Source organism: Elaeis guineensis, chromosome 15, assembly GCF_000442705.2.
Source record: "Elaeis guineensis isolate ETL-2024a chromosome 15, EG11, whole genome shotgun sequence".
Lineage (NCBI taxonomy): Eukaryota > Viridiplantae > Streptophyta > Magnoliopsida > Arecales > Arecaceae > Elaeis > Elaeis guineensis.
In genome coordinates, this window is record NC_026007.2 from 20,780,032 (window position 1) to 20,792,510 (window position 12,479).

Genomic DNA, 12,479 nt, shown 5'->3' on the forward strand with positions numbered 1-12,479 from the left:
TGTCAAGGTTAAGAGAGTCGACTCCACAGACAATGTGGCAGACCTGCTGACTAAGCTATTGGGCCAGCAAAAGATCGAAGCCCACCTTAAGAAGATGGGACTTAGATATGTAGCCAATTGGCATTAGGTCAAGTGAAAGTTTGTTAGATGTGTGCCCTAGATGCCAAATTGGCTGACACATTCCTGTACAAATCTAAGGGCAAATTTATAATTTTGACTATAAATCAATAAATAGATTATTTTTCTATCACATTGTGTACATTGTGTCTGTGATACATCCTTTGAGTTAGTAGGAATGTTAATTCATATTTTCAAGAGTTGAAAATTTAAGGCATGAATTTGTATAACTAACTCATAAACAACTCCTGACCATAAAATCATCACGAAGATGGTGATCGATCCGAAAGGTTGGTGTACGATCACTTTCTTAGAGTAGATGTGTCTTGAGTCTACGGTGTGGAGACACCAGAGCGAGAGATAGGTATTCATTGAGAATGAGAGTACTGAGCGTGACCACCTCGAGCAATCATAAGGAAGTCTACCTTCTCGTCGATGACTAGCTCGATGCTGCAGTTGTGTGTCTAGTTCTTTGACCTGAGGTGCATCGACAGTTCACCTTGAGTGTGTTATAGTTTGACTACACCATAACTCAATCTCCTAGCCATTCGATACCCTGTGGTGTATGTTGGCTGTAGCATTTTCATTGTAGGAACTAGGTCGCACTAAGATGGGATCTATCAACCTCGATAGATGAGAGGAGTAGTCCTATGATGATTGAAAGATCGAGTTCTTAAGCCCATGGCCATGGCAGAGTGAAATAATGGAAAAAGAGTTTTTCATTGGGATTTCATATCGGACTCGGATCGATCGATTGATTCATATGACTGATGTTGGGTTTGATGAGTTCACCTTAACCCTAATTCAGTCGGGACTCATGATAGAGGAATTCAATCACACAAGTAGCTGCATCGAGAGGTTCATCTTCAGTTCTGATGGATTGCCACCACATACTACTAGGTATCACTGGTGGATTTTGAGAGCAATTAGAATGATGTTGATGATCGATCATTCTAATTATCTGAATCAAAAGAGTTCTGGTCCATCGAAAGGAGTTTCGATGATGTCGTTGATGAGATCACGACATGTCTCATTACCATACAAAATTGAACCTAACTGGGTCACACAAACAAGGGTTAGGGTCTGGATGTCATCAATTGGGCTAACCCAATTGATTTGGATAAGATCCTATTAGGTTCAAAAAAATCATGCTAGCACACGATTGAGCCTAACTTTCTCCTCGTGTAATCTTTTCTGTCTCTATTGAGTCAAATGTGATTTGACTCTTCCAGAGAACCTTGAGAAGGTTTCTCTCAGTCTAAATAAAGCTTGTCCAGCTTAAAAAAGATTTATCTTAATTCATGAGATGAATTTAATATAAGCACCTGCTAATTCCTGTCACCTGCCAATTTTATTTTAGGACATTTGTCAAAAGTTGACATATGGGTCTTAAATTGAAGGTCACTTGGCAAGAGCTTATTGGAGGATTTTTGTGGAGCCAAACCACATCAAATTGGGTGCCATAATTAGATTATGGTGCGAGCCCAATTGGATTAAGTGGGCACCCCAAGTAGATAAGGTTGGAGAGTCTTGATAAGATTGGACTCTTTGGCGCCAACCTCTCTTTGTCCTTATCCAGTGTTGGTGCCAACTTTGAGATAGAGGCTTGGGTACTTATCTGATGTGATCAGATACATCAAGAAACTAATTAAAAATTTTCCAAAATTTATTAAAATTTTTTGATTGAATGATGTGGCACTGCGCAGCATACAGGGTCTATATAAAACCCTTCTGTGCCTAGGGTTTTAAGGTTGAAGTTGTTTTATGCACCAAACCCAATAGCTGCCACCCCCTCCCTTCTTCTCCATATCCTCCCTGCTCTCCTATCTCCCCTCTTCATGTCCAAGGAGTTGGACATTCATCTGGTGCAAGGAAAAGGCATGGTGATGCCTGGAACAGGAAGGCTACAGGACATCTTCGACAGGCTGCTGCTCCAACTTCAGAAGGAGTTCTGAAGCACTTCCAAATCAGATAGAGATCTGATTTTTGAAGTGTAGATTCATGAGGAGAAGACATTCTAGGTTCTATCTGAGTGGATACCGGTAGAGGTCAGGTGCTTGCATGGCTACATCAAGCGTGAGGAAGCTTTCTACATGATTTTGAAAAGTTCAAAAATTTTGAGAGAAAAGAAAAGAGAGTGGGCGCAGGCTTTTTTGAGAGTACCCTAGGGTTTCTGCCTAGGGTTTGGGAAGTGAGAAAGTGAGCTACGAGTGTCATGAGCCCATAAGATTTTAGAGAGAGCTTTATCAATCTCTCAAGTACATCTACTGACGATCTGAAGCATTCGAGGAGTCGGTAGATCAAGATTGAAGAGGTTCGATCAACATCGATCGTTGAAAGGATTCTACAATGAACTAGCATTTGTGAGGAGCCGATCAGATCGAGAGCTTCGTGTGGACGATCTATAGAAGCCAGACATACTGTGTGGCTATGTTGCAATGATCAGACCTTTTCGACGGTGATCAGGTTACGACGATTGACTACTCGCACGAAGGTAATATGTTCTGAACACATAATAGTAAAATATTTACTGTAGAAGTTTGAATTTTAAATTTAAATGCATGTTATATATATCATATTTAGATCTTTGTGTAAGATTAATACATATTAATTAATTAGATTAATTAATAATTTCTACTGTCAAGTTATAATTTTAAAAAAGTTTTAAAGTTATCGTTTTATCCCTGCACTGAAATTCACTACAGTTATCACCATAACTATTTCATTTTAAGAACCTAATAATTTTAGAGGATTTAATTTATTTAGAGGAGGAGGTCAGATAAACTAGCTTATCTTGATCCTCCCACAGGCTTCACCAAGTCAGCTTAAGGGAGACCATTAAAAAGGGTTGGTCTAGGAGCACCTAAATCAGTCACACTGATTTACCTAGCTGACATGGGTCAGCTCGAATAGTCAAATGATCCGATCAAAATATAATTTCACCAAGAGGCCAGGTAAGTTCGATCGATGGGGGGGTCTGCCAAAGCTTGCCTTAGATACCATCAAAAATGGTCAGGTAAGCGGGCTGCCAATTAAAAACCACCGATCTTGTTTGCCTTAGACACCAACTGGTTTAATTAGTTTCCATTAGATCAACCTAACAGTTCGTGCTAGACCACTTAGCCAAGAATCAAGTCCATTTGGTTCTCATTAAAGACATGGACTTGACCAACTACAACTATTGTAATTGATCTAGAGAATCTTTGACCTAATCTAAGACAACAATTGATTAGATTTAGTCAATTCTCTAATTAAGTCTATCTTCAATCTAACCTTAGGTCTAACCCAATTAATGGACCTAATTTTCACTAACCCATTAACCCAATGTGTTATGGTTTGTGTCTTAGGTTCTTCAATTCATAATCCTAGAACCTAATCAAATAACTTAATTCTCAATTAAGTTTTGGGCTGAGGGTTGGGGTTCGGCTTTTCGAAAATAATTTTCATATTTGTAACATATTTTTACAATATGGTTCCACCAACCAAGTTGCATGTTTGATTCATAATCAAAATATAAGTAAAAAAAAAATATGAAACTATTTTAGATCTAATCTAAATAGGTTCATGTAATTGAAATAATTTCAACTTTAAACTGCGCAAATTTCTCAGATGAATATATGATGGTTCTTTGCATGAAAATTATTAACAAAGAGATTTTATTTTAGATGTAAATATCTTTTAAATCTAATAAATTATAAATTTAATCTAGATCACATCTAACAAATTTATGATTAAAGATAGATCTACACGAACTAGGACAACCTTTGTACTGTAAGAGGTAAACCTTACAGCAGGACAACCTACAATTCGTGATTGATTTAAAAATTTTAATTTCAGATTTAACAATCAGATTATAAATTAGATCTAATCTAAAAAAAAATCTAAGCATATATTAATAATCATGTAATAAACAACTTAGGCTCTGATACCAATTGAAGGAACCAGATCTAGGGTTTCAGGGTTAGATCTTGAAATTTTTTCAAGATCAGACAGTGGAAGACTAAAATAAATTAAAAATTTATCTTATAAAATTAGAAAATCCCTAGATCTAAAATTTTATTACATGATTATTACATGATAATAAATCAAAAATTAAAATATAAAAAGCAAGAACTACATGTTGATCATATCAACATGTTTCTATACTATATCTAATGTATGTAAAATATAATAGATCAGATCTATTATCTTGCAAGTTAGACATTCTAACTTTGTTGATCCAGATTTGAAGATGATGTTGTAAGCCACACATATGCCCAACCTCTAGGAGTCATCCACACAAGCTCACGAATCACGATCAGAAGTCCTGGTCCAGAAAATCAGCATAGTATGCTAGTACTGCGCTGATCCTTCTTCGATGGTCGATCAGATACCTCCTTCTTCTTGATTTGGACTTTTCCAAAGATGAGAAGTCAGAGAAAGAGTTTTAGATGAGACACTCTCAGAAAGCCTACAGATGGAAGAAGGGAAGAGATGAACCCAGCAACTTTAGAAGAAGACCCTCTTCTTCTTCTCTTTGCTCTAACCCAGACACCTAGTTTTGTGTCTATTAGATCTCCACGCCCCAAGACTCTTTCTCCTTGATTTTTGGATGCCCCAAATGTCTCTCAATGATCTATATTTTATAAAAATTTTATGATGAAATTTATTTTAAATAGAGAGATATGAAGAGTCATTGTCTAGGTCAAATACCTAGTCAAGGATTATCCAAACAAGGCAAGACAAGGGGCGTCCAACTCTTGGGCATCCACTCCTTTTTTCTATCATGGACCACTAGCAAAGGGCATATATTATATACCATAAAAATTATGAAAATCTCAAAAAAAATTTGGATAAAATCAGTGCCATAAGGAAAGAGTTTTGATTTTTTTAAATTCTATCTCATAGAATTTGAAATCCTAACTAATTCCTAATTTGACTTGATCCACAACCACATTCCATGTAAGAGAGAAAGAGAGGAAAGCTTTGGGCATATGTGAAGGCCTGGGAGAGAAGGTTTTGTCACACAAAATTAGAGAGAGTGGAAGTGGGGTAAGAGAGAGTGGGCGTGGGGGGCTATGGTGGCGCCAGGTGGAATCCTATTCTTACTAGGATTCAATATATGACTTGTTCAAATTTGATTTCTCAAATCAAATCAAATCAAAATTAAATTAATCTAATTAAAATAGATTTTAACCCAATTAAGAGTCTAATTTAATTAGATTAAATTAGATTTAAGTCTGATTTAATTTTTTAATTAAATTAGAAATTAGGTTGATTTAAGTCCTATTTGAACTAGGACTAGTTTTTCCTTTCACTTGGCTTATCCAATAAACCAATTGGACTTGATCCAATCAAGTCCAAACTAAATCTAATCAAATCATATTTAATTAGACTTAATCTCAATCCTTTGACTTAATCAAATTAAGCTAATTAGTAATTGAATTGCTAATCGATCCTCCTGCAATACTTGCACTAGGTTAAATGTCAATCGTATTGATCGTTTAACCCTAGAATGATTCTTAATCGTTGATCAACCATCTGATCGGATTGTGAACTCTAATATATGTGACTTCATAGGTTTGAACCTAAGTTGGTAGTACACGAATAAATTTCTATACCAATCGAAGTGACCATCTAGCAATGATACCCGATGACTGGATAGGTCGAATGTGTAGAACAACATCCTTAGAACCTATGCGGATATAGTTTCCATACAATTCATCCCTTGACCAAAATGTTCATAGGACATCTCAGAGTTCAACTGTCAACTCTGATCAGGTTGTCCATATTGTATTTGAAAATATCAAATCCATCTGATGGATTATCCTGGCCAAGGTTTTGCTAAATTGAAATACAGTGACTCATTCTTCTCTAACTCTTAGAGTGATCAATCCCATCTTGATCACACTCTGACTTCGCAAGTACTTAACTGTGCCCAGAAGCCTTTCGTCATTGAATTAAAAATTCAGTTAGTCCAGTATCAAAGCACAGTGAATTGCTTGCAAGTCACTGAGATGATCTTAGGTCTAAGGGACACTTATACCTATATCCCATCAGAGACATTCTCGATAGTAGAATGCTCTGGAGTTGGTCACGTTCAATGATGATGTACCCTTATATCTCACCTATATGCCATACTAGTGTCTCCACACTCTTTGGTTAAGAGGACAACCAACCCATATGGCCTACAGCGATCTATGCTCGATAGAGGCTGTCATTCTTATTAACAGCCTATCATTTGGTCATGAACAGTTTTAAGGACTAATCGATAAATCCTTACTTTATCGAACCTAAATAGTTCTAAGGACTTTATCATAATAATGGAGTTCATTAGAAGATGAAAATATCAAAAATATATTTTATTTATTAACAAATCAATTATAATACTTGGTTGCTCAACCGTCAATAGACTGACGATTGGCATTTGGGACATATTTTCCAACACTTGGAACCCTATTTAACAAATAACAGGCCGATTCAAGTGCATATCCCCAGAAGGATATCAGCAAGCTGGCAAAACCCACATGGATCGGACCATATCTAACAGAGTCTGATTTCTCCTTTCAGACACACTATTATGCTATGATATGGAGGAGTCCATTGGGAGAGAATCCCATTCTCTCCTAGATTTGTGAGAAACTCACTAGAAAGGTATTCTCTTCCTCGATCAGATCGAAGAGTTTTAATACTCTTCCCAATTTGTTTTCTACTTCACTTCGGAATCGTTTGAACATTTCAAATGAATCCGACTTACGTTTCATCAGATAGATATATCCATATCTGGATAGATCATCCGTGAAAGTGATGAAGTAGAAATATCCACCTCTGATACTTGTGCTCATGGGCCCACATACATCAGTATGTACTAGGCCCAAGAGCTCAGTAGCTCTCTCACCTTTTTCAGTAAAAGGTGACTTGGTCATTTTACCAAGAAGACAGGACTCACAGGTTGGAAGTGATTCACAATCACTGACTTCGAGAATTCTCTCTTGAGTCAACCTATTTATCCTGTTCTTGTTTATATGACCTAGCCTGTAGTGCCATAAGTAGATATCTGATACACTATCTAATCTATGGTGCTTGCCAGTAGAATAGACTACGTTAACAGATTGTGATAATATACACACACCATTGTTCAAATGTCCACAAAAAGTAGTAACACCATTCATAATGATATTACAAACTTATTTCTTTATTGAAATTTCATAATCATTTTTGGCTAGAAGGCCTACAAAAATAATATTTTAAAAAAAATTGGGACAGAAATGATAATCATTAAGAACAATGGTATGTGACTCAAATACAAGTTTCAAAATTTCTAATGCTAGAACTGGAACTGGTCTTCCATCTCCAACGTTCAGAAACCTCTCACCTTGCTCGAATCTCCTACTGACCTGCAGCCCCTGCAACAAATTGCAAATATGGTAAGGGCTACCAGTATCCAATACCCAGTCAGTTATATCACAAATAGAGAAATTGCAAGAAGTTATCATATAAATACCTTGCCCGGCAACATCTTGCTTCTTTCTCTACCTGTTTGGGTCCAGGGAGGCAATGTACTGAGCACAGTTCCTCTTCTAGTGCCCCCACTTCTTGCAAAAGAAGCATTCAGTTTGACTCTTATCGGGCTTGATCTTTTTGGTCTGACCCTGCACTGATATCCCAGCCTGAATTTGCACCTTCTTCACTTTCTTCTTCTTGTTCTTCTTTCTTTTCTCAAAGGGTCGAGAACCAGAAGACGAACCTCCCACTAAGTTCACCGACTCCTTATGGAGTTGGTGATCCTTCTCAAAGTTCTGAAGTAACCCCAGTAACCCATGGTAGTTTACTTCAGGCTTTGTCATTCTATAATGAGTGAGGAATGGGAGATAAGACTTGGGCAGTGAGTTCAGTATTGCATCTTTGATACGATCGCGATGCTGTCATTAGGACATCGTGATTATCAATCAAATTCTAACTTCAATAAAAATTAAAAATATGTAGAAAGTAGTGAGTCGGATCGAATCCACAGAGAAAGCAGGATTTTGATTTGAAATCTTATTTTACAAAAAAAAAAATAAAATTTTGGAGAAAGCAATTTAAGTCAAAAAATAAAAATTAAAAGTATAAAAAATAAATCAGGTACTAAGATCTACTAACTAGATCCTAGCATCTATTTGTAATAAAAATAAATAATAAAAATTTAAAAAGTATAAAAATAAATTGGTACTAAGATCTACTAATTAGATCCTAGCATCTACGTGCAAAAAATAAAAAATAGGAATTTAAAATATAGAAAAATAAATTTTGCATTAATTGAAATTGAAATTCAAATACAAAAAATTTAAAAGGAATAATAAAATAAAATAAAAATAAAATTGTAACAAGGATCTAAAGTTGATCAGTCAAGCCTCATCAGGAAGATGGTTGATGACCTCTCCGTCTTCCGTCATACTCCATAGAGCGAACCGACTTCTCTCCTTCTTTTCTTTGGATCCCTAAAGTTATTTAATTTTTTTTTTATTTTTTTTATACTTTTTACTCAATTTTTTTACTCACAAAGCTTATTCTTAGACCCTCTATCTATAGATAAATTTTTTATAATTTTTTGATAGGAAAAGGAGTCTTAAAACCCTTAGAAATTATATTAATCCCCTTAGGAATATTCCTGACCGTTAGATCTGGATTGGACTGCTTAGATCTGTCCAAAAATTAGCCTTTTACTCCTTATCAGGGTTGTATCGAACCACAGCCATCTGATCATGCCTGAGATTGGTTCTGGACCGTCGGATCGTACAAAAGAGTTCTATTCAAAGTCAGGTGTGATAACAGCCATTGGATCTCTTGATGAATTGCTTCTGGACCGTCAGATCGCATAAAAACCCCTCTCTCATTGTGAGCTGTGCTTATAGATTGCGTGAAGTTTCTTGTGGATAGCGCCCTGGCTCTGTGGATAGACCGACCGATCCATCGTGCACTGGAGGTAATAATTTTTATTTTTTAAAGATATTTTGGCTCTATTTTTGCTCTAATTTTTTGCCTGAAAAATAGAAAAAAATATGTATTAAATTTTTTAAAATTTTTTCTTTATTTTGGTATTTAAATTGCTCAATTAAATTAACATATATTTTTTTATAAATATATCTAATTTTATATATTTTTTAAAATCATTTATTTTTAAAAAAAATTAATAAATTTATGAAATTAGAGTTTTTAAGAAGATGTTAGCATTATAAATTATCAAAAATATCTTCAATAAATGTAAAAATATATCACTTATCATACTCCTCAACTTAAACTTTACTCGTCCTCGAGTAAAGAAAGAATTTAGAATCAAGTACTGTTTAATTTAAAATCTCAAATTTTATCAAATAATTTTTAAATGGACCATGATGTTCAGTAGAGTGTAAATGAGGTATGTCATTAGGGTATTAATACTAATCAATATAAGAGTTAAACTAAGAATACTAAACTTTTTTTGAACTTTTTCAAATTATCGATACTTTATCTCCAAATCATTCACCTTCACATGGATAAGTATACTGTTACTTCTATCCTTCATTTATTGATTGATTTTTTTTTTAATAATGTTGTACTGCTATTGAGTGTCTTAACCCCTTAAGCTTTCTGTTTGACCCATGTAGCGAGTTTTCAATCAATGACTCCCAAACCAGATGGCTTTAGGGTACTAGATATAAAATATCCCTTGAACCTACTTGCTCAAATCAAATAGGCTACGAGTTAAAACTAGCTTTACAACAAAGCTTCTTTGCCCTTCATAACTTTTGACGCGAAACTCAATGTTTGCTTAGGAAAAGAGGCTCGGTTACTCAGCATGAAGTACTTGAAAACTTTTTTTTTTTTTGGAATATATGAAGAAATGTATAGTTACTTTACACAAGCCCATAAGAAGTAAACTCTTCTTTGATGCTGGTAGAAAAATTTAGAAATACTTAAAGAAAACTATTTAAGTTCTAAATTTAACTCTTTATTGAGTTTTTTTAATATTTGATCCCTCAATATCTCACCAACTCTCTGATCTGTACATCAATTTTCTTTTAAAAATGCTTGGTTTAACTTGATTCTTAAGTATAATCAGATGCTTAAATACTAAATACTAACTTACTTGAGGACTTAAAAATTTTTTTTTATTCTCCCTCCCAACTTAATCAACATTGTCTTCAATGGAGTAGAAAAAATGAACGGTGCATGTAAAAAAAAAGGAGAGATATCACCTGATCTATAAGTCTTTTCAAAACTGATTCTCCCCCCAACTTAGCCAAGATTATTTTTAGATCCCTACAAAAGACACAAAGTAAGACTCGATTATTCTAAATAAAATGCAAAAGAAAGCAAAGGCAAAAGCAAAAATTAAAAACTTAAAAACTAGGTTGCCTCCCAGGAAGTGCTAAGTTCACTATCTTTAGCCAGACCATGCTGATTTTCTCACCTATCCCGTGTCAAATATTAGATTGATAAATTTCAATAGTTTTGGATCGCCAATCTTAAAAAAATGGTCTAAAATAAATTTTAATATTTTATTACCAATCTTTAGAAAGTAGTTCACATCTCCATTCTTAATTTCAGAAAGATAGTTCACAAACCCATTCACAGACCTTTGTTTATTGAGAATTTCTCCTATTTGTTCTTTTATAATGCTCATGAATTGAGTTTTTTGGTTAGGAGTTGAGTTTGAAGTCATGGGTGCTGAAAGGGTGTCAGTTGATTTTAAACATGTATACTCAGATGTGACCAAGGGCAATTTCAGTTCTGGAGGAGGTGATTTTAAAGTGGAAGAATCAACTTCTGGGGCTGAAGGGAATGAAACTTTTGGTGAATATATCTTGGATAACTTATCCATTCTCTTCTCTTTATCACTTAGATTAATATCAGTACTGGGCTCAGGTTCGTCTATTGGGCTAGTCTCAGTACTAATCTCCTCTTTTAAATTTTTATTTGGGCTAGCATCAGTACTAGCTTCTCTCACCTGATCTTGGTATGGGTCCTTAAGAATCCTACCACTTCTAAGTTCAGTAATTGCTTTGGCATTTTCAAATTGAGGATTCTTAGATGGGACATTGGATTGATGACTAGGTCCAGGTGGTTGATGAGTGGATGGGTTGTTCCTAGGATTTGGTATTGGTTGGCTTGGGAGTTGACCTGGTTCTCTCTTCATGGTAGACTAAGCTAATTGTCCTATTTATGCTTCTAACCTAGCAATAGATTGTTGTTGGGTCATGATCATTTGTTGTAGTTGGTTTAATCTATCATCAGCTAGATTAGTTTGTTGAGGAGGTGGGTATGGTGGCTAATTTTGATATGGTGGCTGGATAGATTGACTGGGCTGACCTCTATTATAGGCATAATTCTAGTATGAAGGTCTACTCTGAAAGTTTTGCAAAGAAAGAATTTGGGTCTGAGCCTGAGTCTGTTGGTGTCTCCAAGAAAAATTAGGATGGCTCCTCCAGCCTGAATTATATGTGTTAGAGAATGGATCATTGAAAGGTTTGGAGTAACCTTGGGTAGCTTGAACTTATTCTTGAATGAAAGGTGAAAACTGTGCAGCCGTGGGACATTCGCTCACATGATGGGCAGGGCTAGCACAGATAGAACAAATCTCCTGATAATTAGATTGTGCTGTATATTGTGCAGGAGATTGTTGACCTAATGCTAGAAACTGATCAAGAAGGTCGACTTTATCTAATCTTTGGGCTATTAGGTTCTGATCGGCCTTAGGACTAGAGTCTGTTTGCTTGATCTCAAAATTTTTTGCTTGCTTTTGGTGAGGGATTGATCTTTCGTAGAGGATAATGAAGCATGATTGATTGAATTTTTACTCAAAATTTCAAATAAAGTATCGGATTCATCCTCACTTTTACTCATGAATGCACCCCCACAAGATGCATCTACCATCTGTCTGTATTGGTCACCTAAATCCTCATAAAAAGCTTGAACAATTTGCTACTTAGATAGACCATGGTGTGGGCATTTTCTAAGAAGTTCCTTAAGTCTCTCCCATGATTCATGAATTTGTTCTCTTGGAAGCTGAGCAAATCTAGTGATGGCTCGCCTCTCAGTGTTAGCTCGACCTATGGGATAGAATTTCTTAAGAAACTCGTGCTGCATTTCAGCCCAAGTTTGGATTGGTCTCCCTATTGTGCCAAGCCAGTACTTGGCTTTGTCTTTAAGTGAGAAGGGGAATAAAGTCAATCTAAGTGCATCATCAGTAAAATTTTGAATTTTTATCATGGAATAAATTTCTAAGAACTCATCCAGATGCTTGTAAAGATCTTCATTAGTATTTCCATAGAAAGATGAGAGCATCTGGATTGTGGTCGACTTGATCTTATAGTGGCTTACAGGGATATCAGGTAAGTGGATATAAGTCGATGGGTTATAAA

The 12,479-nt window shown here is 35.5% G+C and overlaps 1 non-coding gene across 1 annotated transcript; it reads left to right on the forward strand.

Annotated features, from left to right (window-relative positions):
- Positions 1 to 12,049: 12,049 nt before the first annotated feature.
- LOC114913678 (small nucleolar RNA R71) lies at positions 12,050 to 12,158 on the forward strand. Its single transcript, XR_003799594.1, has one exon. It is a non-coding gene; the product is annotated as a small nucleolar RNA R71 (small nucleolar RNA).
- The last annotated feature ends 321 nt before the right edge of the window (positions 12,159 to 12,479 follow it).